The sequence below is a fragment of the Rhinopithecus bieti genome, unplaced genomic scaffold (assembly GCF_001698545.2).
Source record: "Rhinopithecus bieti isolate Rb0 unplaced genomic scaffold, ASM169854v2 scaffold_20362, whole genome shotgun sequence".
Taxonomy (NCBI): Eukaryota; Metazoa; Chordata; class Mammalia; order Primates; family Cercopithecidae; genus Rhinopithecus; species Rhinopithecus bieti.
The window spans coordinates 96,498-114,341 of record NW_016810160.1 but is presented as its reverse complement, the minus strand read 5'-3'; the positions used below and the strand labels follow the sequence as shown (position 1 = coordinate 114,341).

The window sequence follows — 17,844 nt, the reverse complement described above, 5'->3', positions numbered from 1 at the left end:
GAGGGATAGAGGGAGGGAGGAAGGGAAGGAGAGAGGAAGATCTGCAAGTTTAGTGAAGCCCACACCTTATTTGCCTTAAACAGAATTCTGTTTTCCACAGACACATATACTTATAGAAATGAGTTATTTAAAGAGGATGGTCCAGATTCCACAGTCAAAAAAAAAAAAAAAAAAAAGAGAGAGAGAGAGGTTTGCCCTGCTTCTGAAGGAGTCAGGATATGAATGCAGAGGTCTTCCTGTTGGCTTACATATCAGATCTTCAATGTCAACAATAAATGTGTGAGCACTTGCCAGGCTCACACTGTTGAGAACAGCTTTATGGTTGAATGTGGCAGTGTGTTCTGCAGGAGTCCTCTGTGAGATTAGTGCTACTCTTGCCATTTTACACCACTAAGGAAACTATCACTGACTCTAGTCTTCGGATTCTGAGCCAAGAAGTCTTTTTCTTCTAGCCTTGGCCATAGAGACTCTATGGAGAATAATGGGAGGTGATCTACACAGACTCCTCCCTCACTGGGTTGATAGCTTTGTTGGGAAGATTTTAACATCCATCAAGGGAAAAAACCACCAGAGACAGCTCAAGTTAGGGAGGCAGAGGGTTAGCAGCAAATGCTACTCCTCGTTAGAACTCAGGAATTCCAGACTCGGAGATACCATGAGAAGTTTCTGACTCATGACTGTGTGGGCCATGCTGCATGCATATGCCTGCCAGGGCTCAATCGGAAAAAAAAAAAGTGGTCTCCAGTTCTCATTGCCAAGGAGCTCAGTACTGTGTTCAAGGCCAAGGACATGATCAATCCAGTCTTAGAATCTGGTTTCCTCAGATCTCTTCTGGTATCAGCCAGGGCTTGATCAGAGGACAGAAACCTTCCAAGGTATTTCAACAAAGGGGCTTTAATATGGGGAATTGTTGTCTGGTGTTGGAGGCTGTAAGAGCACAAAGGAAGCACTGAAATAACCCAGAGATAGTAGCTACAGGAAGCAGCAACTGCCCCTTGGGCTGGAGGAAGCAAAAGGAAGAAACTGGAGTTATCAGAATACATGCTTAGAGGAAGGGCCTGTGGAGCTGGGACTTGGATCTCCGAAGGGCTGGCACATTGCGGCTGTTGCCGGGGGGCATGTGCGACTGGCTCTGGGAGAGCTGAGAGCTGGAATCTGATTCAACTACTGCTACTGAGGTATTGGCCGACAAGAGCCACATACAACAACAAGAAGAAAGTCCTTCCACTATCCTTTAAACTTCTACTACTTGCCAGGTGGCCCATTTATCAGTCCCTCGTGTGTGTGTGTGTGCATGTACATATATATAAAATACATATAGAATATATATATTATATATGAAATATATATTCCTGTATAATATATGTGGAGTATATATAATATGTATAGAATATACATAATAACACCCAAACTGAGAGGTAGCTTTCAAATCTGTCCTCTTGCCCTGATGAGTGGGTGAGGCTCATGTATTCATTTATTTCCATTCCTTGAAGCTATATGGAGGAGAGAGTCAGAAACCCCTGCTTCACCTCTGACTAACTTATGACTTTGGCATGAATTTCTGTCACTTCTTTCTGTCTTTCCTTCTAGGTGTGTCCAATGATCTAAATAACATGGTGCACGTGTAGCACCTGACACAGGACCTGGGCTTCAGTAGACCCTCCACAAATGTTAGCCATTACCCTCACCACCGAGACCCACCATTTCCATACCAGACACTGCTCCAGGTTCTGGGGACATAGGGGGATGAAGACAGATGGGTCTCCCCTCTTGGAGGTTATGGTTTTATGGGAAGATTCTTTTTATAATGATTTCAAGTTAATTAACTTATTTATTAGCAAATGGCAAAGCTCCCCAACTCCTATCTGCCCCTCTTCTTGCCTGGATTGATTTCTCTTCTAACTCTTCCAAAATCCTTAGTAATGATAAAAGGGCAGGGTTCTGGGATGCTTGGAGGGGCAGGAAATAATCCCAGCTCCTTCTTTCCCCTTCTGGCGCCCATGACTAGGCTGTTACTGATTGACTCCTGGCTTGTTATTGTTGCTGTGTGCTGGTCTTTGGGGCTCTGTTTCCCTCGTGGAGTGTCTATGCTCTTTAATGCAGCCAAGGAGGACCCTAAGATGTGAGGCCATGAGGACCAACTCCAGCTCCTTGTCCACTACACTCTGAAGCTCAGGCAGATATAAGAGGGTCTTCCAATAGAATATAAAATTTGGCTTCCCTAGATGCTTCTGCCTTAGATCAGCCCAGAGGGTGGCTGTGGTGGAGGGCTTAGCACTATTCTTTCATCCCCAGTAGGGAGAGGGAGCTGGGGAGGGACAGGGGAGGGGGATAGAGGATGGATACAGAGGTTTCCTTTGGATTAGACTCTATCTGGGAGAGAATCAAACTAGGCTCGTATTTCACCAGTGTTGGACCTAAAAGAAGAGGAAAGGGGGCGGGGGAAGGAGGGAGGAAGGGCTATCTTTAGTACCCAGCCCCTCTTCCGCATTAGTCAATGCCTAAGAATAATAATTATAGTCAGTATAATGGGAGGTGCTTATTTTGTGGCCAAACTGAGTATTTTACATGCATCTTTTCAATTAATTCTTACAACAACCCTTTGAAGAATGACGTACATTATCCCCATTTTACAAATGAGAAGATGAGGAGCAGAGACGGCATGTAACAGGTTCAAGGCTCCACCCTTACAAAGTGGCATGACTGAGATTCAAGCTGAGAGCGCTCAGATGCCGTAGTGCTCTGCACTGCTTACTTTTGCCCACCCACCTCCAGTGCCACCCCTGGCAGCAGCACTGTATTCCAAGAATAGCCAGACCTCTCCCTAAGAACGAATATGCCCTTCCGTCACCTACCAAGTATGGGTGCTTTCCAAAACTCACTTCCAAATCCTCTCTAGCTTTTCATTATCTTGGGGCCTAATTTTTCCTCTTTAAATTTTCTCCAGTCAGAGAGGGCACCTAATTTCTTTATTTCCCTTCACTCTTGCGCAGTGGCTAGTTGTCCTCCATTCTCTTTGTTTACATCCATTGCTGCCTCCTTTCTTCGCAGTCTTTCCCGCTCTGGGTTTGCATCCCTGCCCTCGGTGTCTCCCAATTTCCTTGCTTTCTTTTATTTCCCTCCTGCTTGCTGCCTCCCCAGTTCTTACCAGCTCTCTGTCCCAGTCCTTTCCTGTCAAAGATGGCAGACTCCTCCAATGCCACTGATCCCCTACCCATCTGCCTGTAGTCTTCCCTTCTCTCTCCCTCCCCGCTGGCTCTTTTGGCCATCCCCCTTCCCTGCATAATCTTTATTGCTTGCATGACTGCTCAGGTTCTTTATCCCATCTTCCCCTCAAAGGCATTCGCAGCTCCGCTGTTATTCTTGTATTAGCATTGAACCCATTAAAGCTAATTTGTTTGCCCTAATCTCCATTTATTTTTCCCTAGTTGATATTAGATTTCCCTTTCTATTGCTCCAGCATGATTTTCTCTTTGTCTTCCTAATGGTCTACCCCCCTCTCTCTTCCTCTATTAATCTGGTTGGCTTCACTGTGTGGTTTCAAGGCCTTTCTCCGCCTCCCCCAGCCCTTAGATTAACCCTGTCACCTCCCTCCCAGGAAGGGCTTCAGTGTGTGGATTTCTAGGGATGGAGCTGCTTCAGATGTCAATAGACCTCTAAGCTCCTTAAGAAAACTACTGTTTGACATGAGGCCCTGCCTTTTGCTGGAGCCAGGCTGGAGGCCTTGGGAGCACAGGGGCCAGAGAGCTTGAGGCAAGTGGGACACACTTGCCTGCTCTGAGCCCAAAGGTCACCAAGTCCAAGGGTTCCCTGGGTAGGGTCGCCTTTGGTGCTGTCTCAGAGATTTCTGGAGGTCTTTTCAAGCTAAGATCCTATAAATTATATTAGCAATATAAGGGATATAAAGTAACAGCAGATGGGCCACTTTCTCCCTCTGAGACTGGGCACTATTTCCCAAGCAGGGAACTCCCTTCCTTTCCTTCCTGCAGGAGTGACGCTCCCCCTCTGTGGATGTGGCTTTGTGTATGGCTACTCCACACCCTGCACTCTGGCCTTCAGAAGCCCAGGGAGAGAAGCCAACCAGGAGCAACCTTCCAGAACCTTCTCCATCCTCCCACCTACCTCCCCAGCCCCTGTCCTGTCTCTGAATCTCGTTGTCAAGTTCTTCCTCCAGACGCCTGGCTCCTTGAGGGGAGGTGAAGCTTTTATCTGACCATGCAGACGTGCTTTGTGGTAGGTAGAGCAGTGCTTTCCTCCTCCCAACTGCACCCTGGAATCACCTGGAGAGTCCAGAAACTTCCCGCCTCAGGTCAGTTCAGTCAGAATCTTTTGGCATAGCATCCCTGAATCTGTATTTTTAAAAATCTCCCCTGTTGATAGCCTAGAGTTTATATCTACTCTGTGGATGTCAACAAACACTTATTGAAAGCAATAATTAATTGATTAAACATGAACTTCTAGTCAGGGGTGGCAAATGGAGCTTCCCAGTGATCCCTGCAGGTTTACTAGAGGTCATTCTTCCCAGATCCTTCCCACTGAGCTTCCTAGACACTTGCAGACTCCTGGCATCACACACCAGGGCTGTGGAAGGGCCCTCTAGGCTGCAGAAGAAAGGTCCTGGGTCTCTGCATTTGGGGAGGGAAACAGACAAGGCAGGTATGGCAGCACCTGCCGAACATGTGTTTAGATGCTTAGCGACTGTACAAGTTACTGCGCTAAACCCTCAACTCCCGCTGAGGTCAGAGGCCTGTGGCTATTAATGCTTTTTTTTAACGGGTTGATATTAAAGTAATTTTCAGTACATTAGATTTCAATTCAGTGAGCACCCACTCTGTGTATAATAATATTCCAGGCTGCGTGTATGTGGAGAGATGGCTTCTGAGTAGAAGACAGTTCTTGCCCTTGAGAAACTTACAAGTTAATAGTCCCTGACATGTTATAGAACCTTAAAGCTTTTCAACCCATTTACATGCACTATCTCCTTCCATTCTGTCCACAGATAGCTCCGTGGGATATCTGTGGAGGTGTGTATGTGGGTGTCTGTGTGAATGTGTGTATGAATGAGTGGGTGTGTGCATGTGTGAGTATGTGTGTATGTTGGGGATGGGGATGGATAGTAAAGGGCATAAACTACTATTAGGTTCTACAGCTCAAAGTTATAATGCTATAAATGTGAGTTTAGTGGGCAGTGATTTAAAAATCACCCAGAGATGGGTAAGGAGGGAAATAGAGGGGGGTGAGAAGAACCCCTGCTGAGGGCAGGAAACCATGAGAGTAAGGGTGGGTAGTGAGGAGGGAGAGAAGGGGGAACAGGAAGGAAACAACAGCTGTAATTGGGGTAACTGCAGAGACTGAGAGGCTGGAGGAACCAGGGAATCCTGAATATAATGAAGTCGCATAAAGATGCCTCCCTCACCCGGATAGCTGAACTAAATGACCTCTAAATTTCTTTTGAACGCTGGGATTCTTTGCTTCTGAGATCTTAACTAAGATACAACCTGATGGGCTTGACTAGCTCATGGAGGAGGCATTTGTAAAGGGTGGGTTTTAGCCTGAATTAGGGTACATTGAGAGAGAGAGAGTGTGTGTGTGTGTATGTTTTGTGTGTCTGTGTGTGTGTGCATGTGTGTGTGTGTGTGTGTGTGTGTGTGTGTGAGAGAGAGAGAGAGAGAGAGAGAGACTGTGTGTGTGAGTTGCAGAGTCTTCAAGGTGGGGGTCAGAAGGAGGGCCTGGCCATCCTGGGGATCATAACAGGTAAGAACAAATGAAGAGGAACCATCTTTTTGAGCGACACACAGGAGAAAAATCTGTGACAAAACCGTGCATCTGTTGTTTCCACACCTGTCGACAGCAGGCACCATGGTAAAGGAGATTATCCACTCTAAAGGCTGCCCTCACCGCTGCAGAAGGAAAGGGGAAGGGACAGAGGCCAACAGATGCAGCCTGCAGGCTGTGGTTTCTGGAGAGGGAACTGGGGGTGCTGAGAATTAGGAGGCCTAGGTTCTGCCCACTCTGTGACGATGCCAGTCTGTGCCTCAGTTTCTTCATCTGGCTTGACAGAAGCAGATGATCCTTCCAGTCCTAATGTCTACAACTCTGGGACTGCCCTCAGCCAGGGAACAGAGGCCAGAAACCCCCAGAAGCTGATACAGAGAGAGCTCTAGAGGGAAACATTGAGTAACCTTCCTATGTGACAAAACACCAGTGGTGACACTGGGGGTGCCATAAGATGAGGGAAGGTAGCACACAGTGGGGCCTATGGGCTGCCACATGACTTGGATGGTGACAAAGTGGGCTGCTGCGGCTCACAGACTATGAAAGTAGATGTGCACAGTGTCTATGGAGTGGCAGAGTTGCAAGGCACCCTTCTGAGAGGATCCTTGACTGGGAAGGAGAGGTGACTTGTCTAATGTCACAGACTCACCTCATGGCAGAGCCAAGAAAGAACCTCAGTGTTCTGACCTAAATTCCTGTCTAAGCCCTTTGGGAGCTTAGTGCCTTCTTGGCCGGGGCCATGTTGGCAGAGTGGAGGAAGGTGGTGAGGTTTGCACCGAACATGTCCTGAAGCAAGGCATGCCCTGAAAAATTTTAGGTTTTTTTGTTTTTGTTTTTGTTTTTTTTTTGAGACAGTTTCACTCTTTCATCCAGGCTGGAGTGAAGTGGTGCGATCTCAGCTCACTGCAACTTCCGCCCCACCCAGGTTCAAGCAATTCTCCTGCCTCAGCCTCCCAAGAAGCTGGGATTATAGGTGCCCACCACCACACCCAGCTAATTTTTGTATTTTTAGTAGAGACAGGGTTTTGTCATGTTGGCCAGGCTAGTCTCGAACTCCTGACCTCAGGTGATCTACCTACCTCAGCCTCCCAAAGTGTTAGAATTATAGGCATGAGCCACTGCACCTGGCCGATTTTAGGTTCTTGTATCAGCTTGATTGCTTGTCATTTTTGTTTTCTTAAGTGTTTTTTATCTTTTGTAGAGATGTGATTTTGCCGTGATGCTCAGGCTGGTCTTGAACTCCTGGGCTCAAGAAATCTTCTGGCCTCAGTCTCCCAAAGTGCTGGGATTACAGGTGTGAGCCACCATGCCTGGCCTTTTCTAAGTGTTGAACCTGGACTTGAGGCTCTCTTTGGGGGATTCTGGCTTGGGATGGGGAGTCCCCTTGTCTGTTGGAGCAATAGGAAAGGCTCTGGAAGATGGATGTCACCTTCACCTTCTCTTTCTCTCAGCCCCAAATCAGAGCTTCTGCAGCTGGTGTTGCTCAGACCCAAAGCAGCTGAGGGTCAAGCAGGGCTGGGTGGGGACTGAAATGGACTAAGGACACACAATACTCAGGTGTCATGAATTGAATAGTCCCCTCCCCTGTCTCCACCCACCACTCTAGTACCTGGGAAACAAGGTCTTTGCAGATGATCTAGTTAAGGCGAGGTCATTAGGGTGGGCCTAATCCAATATGATCAAGTCCTTGTGTAAAGGGGAGATTTGGAGACAGAGATAAAGTGAGAAAGTCATATGAATATCAGAGTTATGCTGTCACAAGCCAAGGAATGCCAAAACCTTCTAGCAAACCACCAGAAGCTACGAGGGAGACACAGAACAGATTCTCCTCCAGCCTCAGAAGGAAACAACTCTTCTGACCCCTTGATTTGACACTTTTGGCTTCCAGAACTGTGAGACAATAAATTTCTGTTATTTAAGCCCTCCAGTTTGTAGTACTTTGTCACTGCAGCCCTAGCAAACGCATGCACAGATCAATAGAGCTTTAGAGCTTTAGCCCTGAATTTCACACAGCAGGCTTGGGCAGCCCCTGGAGGCTGCTCTCCTAGGGTAACTGGCTGCCCCGCCAGTTCCCTCCAAATGACTCTTAAGTATAAGGCAGGTTCAGTCAGTCAAGCAGAGGGTAAAATACTTTCTAACGTCTCACCCTCTTTTGGTGAACCTGTTTCTCTTGACATTACTATCCTTGCTACGGAGTCATCATCTTGTTCTCCATTTGTGATCCTTGCATCATGTGGCAGTGTTTTTTGTTTGTTTGTTTTTTCAGTGAAAGAACATCAGTGTATCAGCACAGCAAAGCCTCCACATGCCAGGCTGGGTTCCCTCCAATTACCAAGACCTCCGGGCTTCTCCTCCTTTCAAGAACTTTATGACCCTGGATCCAGTCTAAACGTTGGTTATGCACTCACCTGACATCCACAGGGCCCTTCCAAAGTGCTGTCCGGTAAGTGATTCTTAAATTTAGTTCAACAGATACCAGTCAGGTCTTGGTTGCATCAGGGATGGGTTTTCACAACAATCTCATGAGGTAGGTGGGGCTGGCCCTTTGCCCCGTTTTATAGATAAAGATGCATCTTGGAGGCTCAAATGGCCTGTGCACAGCCTGTTCGGGGCAGACCTGAGACTGCATTCAAATCTGATCTGCTTCTATCCACAGTCAAATGGGAGATCTCTGGGAGGAGGCACAGTGCAAAAAGAAGGGCTGTGCCCACAGCAGGCAGGCATGAGGGACTCCACATGGGAAAGACTGTGGGTGGGCTGTAGATCAATGTTTCTTAAATGCTGATCATAAAAGAATCCCTGGGAGCTTGTGAAGGATACAGATGCCAGGGCTCCATATTTGCTAACAAAATCCCAGGAGGTTCTGATATAGACCGCACTTGAGAAATGCTTATGTAAAGCCAAGAAAGAAGAAGAAGCAGGAGAAGGAGAAGGAGAAGGAGAAGAAGAAGGAAGTAAGGAAGAAGGAGAGGAAAAAAGAAGAAAAGAAAGATCCATTTAACAAATACTTGTGAAGTACCTAGTATATGTCTACTATGTGCTAGATATTGTTTGGAGTTGTATTCCCAGTCTGTGGGAATTACAGGAATCTTGTAATCTTTTATCCTCACAGATGCTCTCACCCTAAATCTGACCAATTACCCTGCCAAGTCAACACCCAGCATCCACTAGGAAGGTCCCTTGCTGGTTCAGAACTCCCCAGACTTGCCAGTGTTTTTTACTCCCAGTGCCCATTGCTGCTCAACCTGGCCATCTGGCCTTCAAGCACAGGCTTCTGTGCCTGCAAGATGCCCCTAGGACCAGGCACGTATCTCAGTGGGGCAGCTCTGGCCTCAATGGCTGCATAAGGTTCCCTCAAAGACTGCATTTCTCGTTTTCTCAGTTCCCTTATTGCCAATTATTATAAAGAAAATAGAAAACTGATTGTGGCAATATCATGGGAAAGGATCAGGTGTATTTCATGTTGGGAAAACTTCATATACAAAACTCAAATGTGCAAGTTGGGTCAACCAAGGAAGCAATAAAAAATGTTATTTGAGAATTAGGTGAAAAACAGCAGCCCAGACATTTGCGGAGTCCTCACTCCTCCTGTAGGATTTTGTGTAAGGTGCTGGGGATAGAGAGAAATCTGAAAGGATTCTTGTTCTTTCTAGCTCAGAGGCAGGTTGTCACGGTAAGAAGCCAAGTGACATTTGTTGGAACAGGTACTAAGTACCCGGGGAGTGGAGCAGAGCAGGTGCAGTGGAAAGTCAGACAGGATGGTCACTAAAGGTAGAGGGTATCTAAAAAGGTCTCAAGAAGAAGGTGGAGCTTGACTGAGGCTTTGTCAAGGAAGTGGGGGTGGGAAGGGTGTTCCAGGCAGCTGCATTGAATGGGCAGAAACACAGAGGTGAGAATGTACATGGTGTATTTTGGAAACAATGACTAGTTGGCTGGAACCATGGGTTTGCATACGGAAATAGTGAGAAATAGGGCCATGGAGGTAGGAGAAAGTCTTCTCAGATTGTACATCAGCAGTTTGCCTGAAAATACTTGTTAATGATTGGATTAAAAGGAAGTGCAAGGAGAAATCTGATTATTTTGGAAAATCACCAGGCTAAGTTTGTCTGAAACAGAGCCAAGAGAGGAGAGAAACCAGCACATTTTGATAAAGCGAATAACCTAACTATCATAGATTATTGCCATGGCTTTTCCACTTAATAAAAGCACTGCAAAGCCTGAAGACAACAGAGTCAGTAGGTATGCAGCTGTGGCAAGACAGCCAAGAAGGATATGAAAACTGCCAACAACAGAAGCTTGAGGTCAAGCCAGGGGAGGATGGAAGTTTCATGCACAAGTGAATAAAATGCCCTAAAACATATACATCGAGTGCACTTTACTCAGACGTTCTGATGGCACACTGGAATTAACACCATAGCTTAGCTTCTCTTGTCAAAGCCCCCACAGTTGGGCTGAACCCTGAGCATGTTCCCATTGCTGTCTCCTTCACCCAGGGCTGACTGCTGGTGCCTGGAACCTGCACACGCTCCTGGGACTCCGCATCTCTGCTGGGGTTGGTTTCCCCTCTGAGCCACCTTATGGAATCCCACCCTGACCTGGTCACAGCTCAGCATGCCTCCTTCTCCTACTTGCTCAGCATTTTGTGTCTATCTGGACTGAAGCCTTTGCTTTCTCTCTGTGATTGTGGTGAAAGTTCAGTTTGCTTTCCTGTCTCTAGAATGTCAGCATGAAGGCCGAGGCATGGTCTCCTGAATTCCATAACCCCAAAGCCTAACTCCCTGCCGGCCACACTGAGGGTCTCAGTAGACATTGACATACTAAATTGAATAGTTGAGTAATAATGCTCTTTGAAATAATTTGGAGTTAGATCTTGAGGCTTGTGTGGCCAGGGGATGCATAATTGGGTGAGGGCACATAAAAACTGAAGGTAACTGAGCATGCCAGCGGTTGGGGTGAGAAATTTGCATGCAGCACTCCAGACACAGAGGCAGCAAAGCCCAAGTGCTGGGGAGTCAGAGTGAGAGAGTAAAGGGGCACTCAGTGCTTCTTTAGGAGCTGGATCAAAACCTGAGATGATCTGGCCACATGGTGCAGACTGAGCACACACTTGGGAGAGAAATGGGCCAGGAGGAGAGGAGAGAGGTTTGCCACAGGACAGTGGATGGCTGGGAATAGAAGCCCTCTCCATGGTGGACCAAGAAGTCTGTGCAGCTGAGAACAAGACAAAAGAAGTAATGATTTCTATGGATAGCTGGGATGGAAACCTCAAGGGTGACAGGGTCTTTAAAGGAAATCTCAAGGAGGGCATCATGTTCCAGGTGTGCTCCAGGGATGCTGAGTAAGAAAATGCCACTTTTTCCGTGTGTGTCTTTACTCTGCCACAAGGCACCTGGGCTCCTAAATGACCAACACACACATGCTATACTGGTGCCAGGAAAGAAGGGTGTTTTGCTGGGAAAGTCAAGGTGAGAGGAGGGGCCAGGACTTGGCTCCTTTCTTTGAAGGGTGACAGTGCAAATTCTCCATGCTGGGGATCCTACTGATGGATGGAGGCATGTCGATGTCATCATTTCACAGAGTGGGGAGCTATGGCCACTATGTGCCTATCACGCAAGTCTAGCCTCATGTCAGCTGGACACCCACTGTTCTGACACTTGTCAGCAGATGGGGCACCCAGAAGGTCACGGTGTTCTGCAAAGAATGCCACAAAACAGTGAGCTCAGTGTCTTGAAAATCATAATGTTTTGCTAAGTCCAATCCCAGATCCTAAAAAAAATACGAGGTAGAGGCAATTGAACAAAAACAATTTACATGTTAAACTTGAAGATAAGTACAAGTGTGCCTTTTTCCTACCACTGTTGTTCAGTTTTGTTATATTGACGAGCACCTCTGCCCACCCTATAGGGTAACACTGTTTGAGAATCACTGATTTATGAAAGTTATATAAATATTGGCTGATCAAATGTACAAAATATGCATGATGGCACCATAATGTGTGTAATAGTGACAAATGCAGTTCACGTGGGTGCCAAAACAAGCTTGGGGTTGTGCATGAGACTGAGGTTTGCGTTCACACTTCTGCTTTACAGTGTAGTAGACAGAGCATGCCTGAACTGCCTGGGGCTGAGGGGGTCTCAGGCGCAGAATTGCCCGGGAATTCTGAGCAAGGGCAGAATGTTAGAGAGAATATCCTGAGCTGAGCAGAGAAGCCCGTCCATGCTAGCTGGCAACCACCTGCCTTCAGTGCTTCATTCTTGGGGGACCTTGAGGTCAGTCCTGGAGTGGATGAGTCCTGCCACTACTGCTGCTGCCCACTTGGTAGCTCTGTCCTCGTCTGGGAAGAGCCACTGTGAACCTCAGAGACCCAGTGGTGCTAGGAGCTGATGCAGGCAAATGACTGACAGTTTTCCTGGATCTTCTGTGAAAACAAGAACATTGGACCAAAAGGTCTCTACAGGGCTCCATGACTACCCATGACCCGTAACTTCAATGAGGGGTTGGGGCCAGGAGGGACTCATAGTTGGACACTGGTATTCATCTACTCAGACCTTAAATCACAAGTTGCAAGAACAGGGAGGTCACATGTCAGTGACCTCATGCCTAAATAGATGCACAGCACAGAGCAGATTCCCTGGATAGCTTACACCCTACCAGTGCGTCAATTATGACTTCCTTTCTAGCAATTGTGAGTACAGCCGGTACTCATCAATCACACCGGTAACTTCACAGCTGCATTTCTCAGGGTCTCTGAGAGTAGGGCCTTCTCTGGTCTTTTTTAATCACCCACGGACCTAGGACAGTCTTCTGCACGTACTTGTACATTTTAAAGGCTTACTTTTAATATGTTTATGTTTGTGAGATGGGGAATATTGTATTCATGTGTGCATGTGTATGTCTGTGAGTACTGTGGTCTGTGTGCGTAACTGGGTATGAGTGTGTGTGTAATATGGATACAGGGGACTAGAGTGAGGACAGCCAGGCGTCCAGGCTACAAGGTCTAAGGAGGCACTTGCTCTCTGGGCCAACCCTGCCCTTGCATGAGCCCGAGAGGGAGAGCCTCCTTGAATTTTGCACCCTGGGTGCCTTCCTGCTTCGCCCTAATCCCACCTGGTTGTCTGTATGTTTGGATGTGAGTGTTGTACATATGCTGTGTATGTGTGTGCATGCCTGTGAGTGTGCAGGGATATGTGTCTGTCTCAGCAGCTGTCACTGGGCTTTCCAGTCCCTGTCAGCAGGTGAAGGAGGCCCTTTCATTCCCTTGGGTCCTGCTTATGCACCACAGGCCACAGCAAAGGCTCGCTGGGTTGGGTCAGCCCTCACTCTAACCTCAACATGCCCTGGAAGTCACCACAGCGTCATGGAAAGAGTCCTGGTGATGAGATGGAGTGTCTGCTCTGCCACAAGTGCTGTGGGACCAGGGTCGGGATATACCTCTCTGGGTCTCTGTTTCCTCACTGGCAAAATGTGGCGACAGAATCTCATCTGTGAGCCCCCTGTAGCCTTGAACAATCTGGATCTAAGTAGACCAGCATCATGAAAGCCTATGAAGCTTCTGAGATGTGCGAGGCATACATTCTCCCAGGTGCTCAAGTAGCTCAAGTCTGGAAGCTGAGAGCCACAGAGATCGAGCCTTCTCCAAAAATTGGACTGCAAGGCATGCCATACAGGCAGAGTGCTAGGAGACCTTGGGGTGGTGGGGAGGAGGAAGAGGAATCATGGACAGCTTCACGGGGAGGTGGCTTTGGAGCTGGGCTTGGTGAGGACAGCTGGAATGTGGGGAGCACATGACCAAGTGCTTTGCCGACATGGCATGGGCCCCAGCCAGGCCCCAAGGAAAGGAGAGTCTCAGGACAACAGCTGTGTCACTGTCAGCAGGACCCTTGAAAGCAGGTATCACCTGCAAAAGGGGGAGCCCTGAGGCTCAGGCAGGCCTGTCACAGTGTGGGGCACCTGTCTAGACAGCCCCATGGCCAGCAGTGGGGGTGGGCCGTGGGCCATGGCGACCTTCCTGGTATGGGGTACTGCCATGTCCCCAGGGAATATGGGGGGCCCAGGAAGGTCCACAAGGCTCGAAGGACCCAGGTCTTGTCATACTGCCAAAGAGATGTAAGACCTAGAAAGGGGAAAGTTTGCATATCTATGAAGGCATGGAGCCTAGGCATTGGAAGTGTCCAGCAAACATTTTCATTTGGCAGAAATGCCTCCATGGCACTCGTACCTATAGCTCTGCCACATTTTGCCATGAACTGTCCAGCAGCCCTGAGATGGAGCCCTGGTGTAGACCGTCATGGAACACACTGGCTCTGGAACAATGAGGGACCAGACTCGAGAAAGCCAGATGGGGTTTATCTGTCAACAGCCACAGCATAGTTGTGCTAGGGCGGCTGTTCAAGGTAAATGACCTTTGGTGCTCCTGTGACCGGGTTGTTAGTGTTCAGTCCTTTTCCTACCACTGAGTTGTTTTGTCTGCTCATTCCCCCTCCTGGTTCTGCAGGTCTGCCTTCTTGAAAGGGAAGAGCAAGACTCCAGCTCCCTGCCCTGCAGAGGTGCCTTCTACCTTGCCCAGTGTTGAAGCAAAAGAGCAAAGCAAAGCTTAAGTCAGAGATTTGGTGCTCAGCTAATCACAGAGACTGTTAAATGTCAACCAGGGTTTGCTATCAGGCCAAAGCTGGATTATTATTACCCAAAGTAGAAAATTGTGAGACAGAGGCAGGTGGGGAGGGAGGGAGAGAAGGCGGCACAGGATTCGTGGATTTAATTTTTTAAAAATAAATATATGATTCAGTGTCAATTAAAAACAACTGCTCGTCTTCCTGCAGGCCTGTCTTAGCCGCACACACAGCATAGAACTGCAAACCCACTTGAGCTCATTTTTGCTCAAAGACCAATTCTGTTAAATCCTTAGAATGTTCTGAATTTCAACACACAGTCCACAGACAGCCATTCTATCAAAAGCTTAGTGTTTTCCCTATGAGTGGGTTTTCTGGTAAAGTGAACTAAGGCATCCTTTTCCATTTCAGGCTGTGGTAACAACAGATAACAGCTGCAGAGGTCATAGCCAACACTTTCCATGCATCCCTTCATTTAATCCCAGTACTCCTAGGTGGTAGATCTATTATTTTGTCCACATGAAATATTAAAAAGTCTATCCTAAATTTTAAATGGAACAAAGTACTGGGTTTCAAGTTACTGGTGGCCATTTCACAGGAAATACTACGACAATGGGACTCTGGGAATGTGTTCTGGAGACTTCGCTCCCTGGTGACTACTACATGGAGCATGGAAAAGTGTCTTGAGTGGCAGCTATGTGCCAGGTGAGGAGACAGGTTTTACTTACATGACTCCCCAGAAGCCCCGCAGCATCACCATATTTTATAAAGACGAGGAAGTACAAGCCCAGAGAGACAACTGACTTGACTAAGTTCACACAAAAACAGCAAGGTCTGGGCCAAGAAGGAAGCCCGGGCTTCGCCTTCTTCCGCCTGCAGGGCAGGGGCTTTCACCCTGGCTTCAAGCTGATATCAAAAGTCTCTTACCCTCTTAACACCTCACGGCCCCTGAGTTTATCCCAAGAATAATAGTTCTACTGTCCTGGAGATGCCGAAGAATCGAAACTGCAACACACACAGAGGGCCTGGGTGTGCGCAAACACTGTAGTACGCACCGATGACAGCAGATTAAGCCATTTCTCTTTTAGGTGTGTCACCCAACCAGCTCCTGGACCCTTCTGCTGTGCTGCCCTGACAGTCACAATATGTCCTAGTGGACTAATTAGCACTAACTACCAAGGTCACTCCAAGGCCATTTAAGAAAACAAATAGAAAAGACAAAACCAATGAGTATTGTGGCCGAAGACAGAAGAAAAAAAAGGTTAAAAGCAGGGATGAATGAATTATTTTTTCTTTCTCAATCTTTCCCTCTGGTTAAACCAAAGACAGGTTTTCATCTGAGAGCCCGGGAGCTAAGCAGCTACTTTCTACATGAAAAAGTGAAAACATTAAAAGCCCTTTCTTTCAAGCTAACATTCTAAAACTGAACCTCTGCAGAGGTTCCAAAGAGAAATGCCTTGCCTTTAAGCCCCTGAGTGAGAGGGATCCTGAGGAAGTGTCCGAGGGGATGAACCTAAGCTTTGGGACGTTACAACTGGCACCTCCAGTGGCCACCACTCCTAGCTATGCTGTCTGTGATTGGGGCCCCCAGTGCTGGCCCCTAACAGCATGGGGAAGCCTTCCCAGCAACTCTGAAGCTATTTGCATCACATCCAAGATGAATCTAGGTAGGGAGGCTGAGTGTACTTTGGAGATGCCAAGTTAGGGAAGTAAGTTCCCCAGGGTCCTTCAACTTGTGGTGCCTGAGGATAGCTGCTTTTTTTCCAGTGCAGATGGAGCCTTCGGGGGATGTGTGAAAGTAAGGCCACCCTCCCTCTGCCTTTCCAAGTGACTGATCATCTCCTTTTTTCTCATAGCTACTTCTAGGAGAGGCATCCAGGCAGGAACCACTTTTCCATTTCACAGATGGGAAGACTGAAAACCATACTGGAAAGGGGCGTATTTTAATTAAACTGGAGAGTGGGGAACACTGATGAGGAAAGCAAGCTGATACACTGAAGGCCCTGCCTGTCACTGCCAGCATAGCCACTTAAGCCTTCTTATCAAGGGTTCTGATGGGAGTTTCCACTAGGATTGCAGGTGCCGATCATCTAGTAGCTGAGTTCTGATGAGCTGGACTTGGGGTGGTTGAGGTAGGGAGCAGTGGAAAGGGGAACTGGAGTCATATCAACTTCTTTGAACATCAGTTCCTTCCCCTCTCTTCTATAACAATGTCAACTGCAATACCTGCCTGGCAGAGTTGTGAGAATTAAATGATAGGATGAATACTTCTGCTCTCAGCACCACACCACACCTGTGGCAGTCTTCAGAGGGGAGAATCACAGCTTCCATTCATTGAGGGCTCACTAAGTGCCAGGTCTGCTCAGCTCTTGTGCAGACGTTCTCCTTCTTTGGATGTTAATGTGGCATGGGCAGAGCAGGAGGAGCTGTGAGGCTGGCTGGGCTGAGCCATAGGGATTGCCAGTGTCTTATATGGCATTCAGGACTATGGAGGATCCACAGGTAGAAACACAGAAACGGAACCCAAGTGTCCTTGGGGGACTCTTGGACTTTCTTCCCCTTGATCTTGGACATGGCTCAGTAAAGAGATGCTGGTTTCCACCCAGGCCCATTCCTGGGGAAGGAACCCCCAGCCAAGCAAGGTAAAGCCCAGACTCAGTGACGTGAATTACAGGTTTAAGACAGAAGCCTTCCCATGAAGATTTTTCTGGCCGGTGGCTTATATAAGAGAAATATGCTCATCGTATTTCTATCTGGCCAAGGGAGGGGTCTAGAGGGGCTTTCAGCAACCCAAACGGTCTTGTCAGCCCTAACTCTGGCCCTAAGGAAATAATTATGAATCCTCACGATCTACTTAAAAGTGTCATTACTGTAGATAAACAAAGAAGAGTGGATGCTTCTTCCAGCAGAGACTCCATCCAACCCAGGGTCACTGACCATGACTGGATGAACTGGGATTGTCTGGGAGAGTGGAGTTTTCAGGAGCCAAGAGACTCCTGGATTGTCATGCTCTGTACTCCTTCCCCACAAAAGGAATGTCTAGAACTCCTGCTGAAAGTAGTCATTGCCTGCACTTCCTAGGCAGAATGTGTTAGCTCCCTCCCCAGAAGAACCTGGGCTAAGGTGTTCCAATCTGCATTCGGAAAGAATCCCTCCCACAAAGAACTTGGCTCAAGCCTGTAATCCCAGCACTTTGGGAGGCTGAGACGGGCGGATCAGCGGATCACGAGGTCAGGAGATCGAGACCATCCTGGCTAATACGGTGAAACCCTGTCTCTACTTAAAAATACAAAAAACTAGCCGGGCGACGAGGCGGGCGCCTGTAGTCCCAGCTACTCGGGAGGCTGAGGCAGGAGAATGGCGTAAAAAACCCGGGAGGCAGAGCTTGCAGTGAGCTGAGATCCGGCCACTGCACTCCAGCCTGGGTGGCAGAGCAAGACTCCGTCTCAAAAAAAAAAAA

The 17,844-nt window shown here is 47.8% G+C and overlaps 1 protein-coding gene and 1 long non-coding RNA gene across 11 annotated transcripts in view; one reads left to right on the top strand and one right to left on the bottom strand.

Moving 5' to 3' along the window:
• Positions 1-11,812, top strand: part of LOC108541815 (uncharacterized) — a 31,148-nt gene extending 19,336 nt beyond the window's left edge. The window contains exons 3-6 of the long non-coding RNA XR_001889072.1: positions 101-279; positions 3,990-4,309; positions 8,042-8,222; positions 10,269-11,812. This is a non-coding gene — a long non-coding RNA (uncharacterized LOC108541815). The remainder of the gene's footprint in view (positions 1-100; positions 280-3,989; positions 4,310-8,041; positions 8,223-10,268) is intronic.
• Positions 1-17,844, bottom strand: part of PAX8 (paired box 8) — a 61,955-nt gene that overhangs the window by 37,640 nt on the left and 6,471 nt on the right. The gene's annotated exons all lie outside the window — the stretch shown is intronic.